The following is a 3543-nucleotide window of genomic DNA, read 5'->3' as shown; positions in this document are numbered from 1 at the left end:
AAAAAAAGCTCAGAATTCTTTTTTCATTTTTTGACACAAAAATAGTGACCCCGGTCATGCCGAACTATCGACATTCTGGACAGGCCTAAAAAAACATTTTAAAACCTTTTTCACGAAAAATTGCAGATTTCTATTTTGTCCCTAAAACGATGACTCCGATCATGCCGAAAAAGCGACATTCTGGACAGGCCTACATTTTTTTAAAAACCATTTTCACCAAAAATTGCAGATTTTTTTTCTTCATTTTCGTGACACAAAAACAGTGACCCCGGTCATGCCGAACTAGCGACATTCTGGACAGGCCTAAAAAAACATTTTAAAACCATTTTCACAAAAATTTTAGATTTCTATTTTTGTCACCAAAAACGATGACTAAGATCATGCCGAACTAGCGACATTTTGGACAGGCCTAAAAAAAAAGCATTTTAGAACCATTTTCAAAAAAAAGCTCAGAATTCTTTTTTCATTTTTTGACACAAAAACAGTGACCCCGGTCATGCCGAACTATCGACATTCTGGACAGGCCTAAAAAACATTTTAAAACCATTTTCACAAAAATTGCAGATTTCTATTTTGTCCCTAAAAACGATGACTCCGATCATGCCGAAAAGCGACATTCTGGACAGGCCTAAAAAAATTTACAAACCATTTTCACCAAAAATGCCTGATTTATTTTTCTTCATTTTTTGACACAAAAACAGTGACCCCGGTCATGCCGAACTAGCGACATTCTGGACAGGCCTAAAAAAACATTTTAAAACAATTTTCACGAAAAATTGCAGATTTCTATTTTGTCCCTAAAAACGATGACTCCGATCATGCCGAAAAAGCGACATTCTGGACAGGCCTAAAAAAATTTTTGAACCATTTTCACAAAAAATTGCAGATATTTTTTTCTCATTTTCGTGACACAAAAACAGTGACCCCGGTCATGCCGAACTATCGACATTCTGGACAGGCCTAAAAAAACATTTTAAAACCATTGTCACAAAAAATTGCAGATTTCTATTTTGTCCCTAAAAACGATGACTCCGATCATGCCGAAAAAGCGAATCTGGACAGGCCTAAAAAAATTTTACAAACCATTTTCACCAAAAATGCCTGATTTTTTTTCTTCATTTTTTGACACAAAAACAGTGACCCCGGTCATGCCGAACTAGCGACATTCTGGACAGGCCTAAAAAAAACATTTAAAAACAATTTTCACGAAAAATTGCAGATTTCTATTTTGTCCCTAAAAACGATGACTCCGATCATGCCGAAAAAGCGACATTCTGGACAGGCCTAAAAAATATTTTAAAACCATTTTCACCAAAAATGGCAGATTTTTTTCTTCATTTTTTGACACAAAAACAGTGACCCCAGTCATGCCGAACTATCGACATTCTGGACAGGCCTAAAAAAACATTTTAAAACCTTTTTCACAAAAAATTGCAGATTTCTATTTTGTCCCTAAAAACGATGACTCCGATCATGCCGAAAAAGCGACATTCTGGACAGGCCTAAAAAATTTTTAAAACCATTTTCACCAAAAATTGCAGATTTTTTTTCTTCATTTTCGTGACACAAAAACAGTGACCCCAGTCATGCCGAACTAGCGACATTCTGGACAGGCCTAAAAAAACATTTTAAAACCATTTTCACAAAAATTGTAGATTTCTATTTTTGTCACCAAAAACGATGACTCCGATCATGCCGAACTAGCGACATTTTGGACAGGCCTAAAAAAAAGCATTTTAGAACCATTTTCAAAAAAAAGCTCAGAATTCTTTTTTTCATTTTTTGACACAAAAATAGTGACCCCGGTCATGCCGAACTATCGACATTCTGGACAGGCCTAAAAAAAACATTTTAAAACCTTTTTCACGAAAAATTGCAGATTTCTATTTTGTCCCTAAAAACGATGACTCCGATCATGCCGAAAAGCGACATTCTGGACAGGCCTAAAAAAATTTTAGAACCATTTTCACAAAAATTGCAGATATTTTTTGTCATTTTCGTGACACAAAAACAGTAACCCCGGTCATGCCGAACTAGCGACATTCTGCACAGGCCTAAAAAAAACATTTTAAAACCATTTTCACAAAAAATTGTAGATTTCTATTTTTGTCACCAAAAACGATGACTCCGATCATGCCGAACTAGCGACATTTTGGACAGGCCTAAAAAAAAGCATTTTAGAACCATTTTCAAAAAAAAGCTCAGAATTCTTTTTTCATTTTTTGACACAAAAACAGTGACCCCGGTCATGCCGAACTATCGACATTCTGGACAGGCCTAAAAAACATTTTAAAACCATTTTCACAAAAATTGCAGATTTCTATTTTGTCCCTAAAGACGATGACTCCGATCATGCCGAAAAAGCGACATTCTGGACAGGCCTAAAAAAAATTTACAAACCATTTTCACCAAAAATGCCTGATTTATTTTTCTTCATTTTTTGACACAAAAACAGTGACCCCGGTCATGCCGAACTAGCGACATTCTGGACAGGCCTAAAAAAACATTTTAAAACAATTTTCACGAAAAATGCAGATTTCTATTTTGTCCCTAAAAACGATGACTCCGATCATGCCGAAAAAGCGACATTCTGGACAGGCCTAAAAAAATTTTTGAACCATTTTCACAAAAAATTGCAGATATTTTTTCTCATTTTCGTGACACAAAAACAGTGACCCCGGTCATGCCGAACTATCGACATTCTGGACAGGCCTAAAAAAACATTTTAAAACCATTTTCACAAAAAATTGCAGATTTCTATTTTGTCCCTAAAAACGATGACTCCGATCATGCCGAAAAAGCGACATTCTGGACAGGCCTAAAAAATATTTTAAAACCATTTTCACCAAAAATGGCAGATTTTTTTTCTTCATTTTTTGACACAAAAACAGTGACCCCGGTCATGCCGAAAAGCGACATTCTGGACAGGCCTACATTTTTTTTAAAACCATTTTCACCAAAAATTGCAGATTTTTTTTCTTCATTTTCGTGACACAAAAACAGTGACCCCGGTCATGCCGAACTAGCGACATTCTGGACAGGCCTAAAAAAACATTTTAAAACCATTTTCACAAAAATTGTAGATTTCTATTTTTGTCACCAAAAACGATGACTAAGATCATGCCGAACTAGCGACATTTTGGACAGGCCTAAAAAAAAAGCATTTTAGAACCATTTTCAAAAAAAAAGCTCAGAATTCTTTTTTTCATTTTTTGACACAAAAACAGTGACCCCTGTCATGCCGAACTATCGACATTCTGGACAGGCCTAAAAAAACATTTTAAAACCATTTTCACAAAAAATTGCAGATTTATATTTTGTCCCTAAAAACGTTGACTCCGATCATGCCGAAAAAGCGACATTCTGGACAGGCCTAAAAAAATTTTTTTTAACCATTTTCACAAAAAATTGCAGATATTTTTTTTCATTTTCGTGACACAAAAACAGTGACCCCGGTCATACCGAACTATCGACATTCTGGACAGGCCTAAAAACATTTTAAAACCATTTTCACAAAAATTGCAGATTTCTATTTTGTCCCTA

Source organism: Salmo salar, unplaced genomic scaffold (genome assembly GCF_905237065.1).
Source record: "Salmo salar unplaced genomic scaffold, Ssal_v3.1, whole genome shotgun sequence".
Lineage (NCBI taxonomy): Eukaryota > Metazoa > Chordata > Actinopteri > Salmoniformes > Salmonidae > Salmo > Salmo salar.
Note: the sequence above shows the minus strand (reverse complement) of the source record.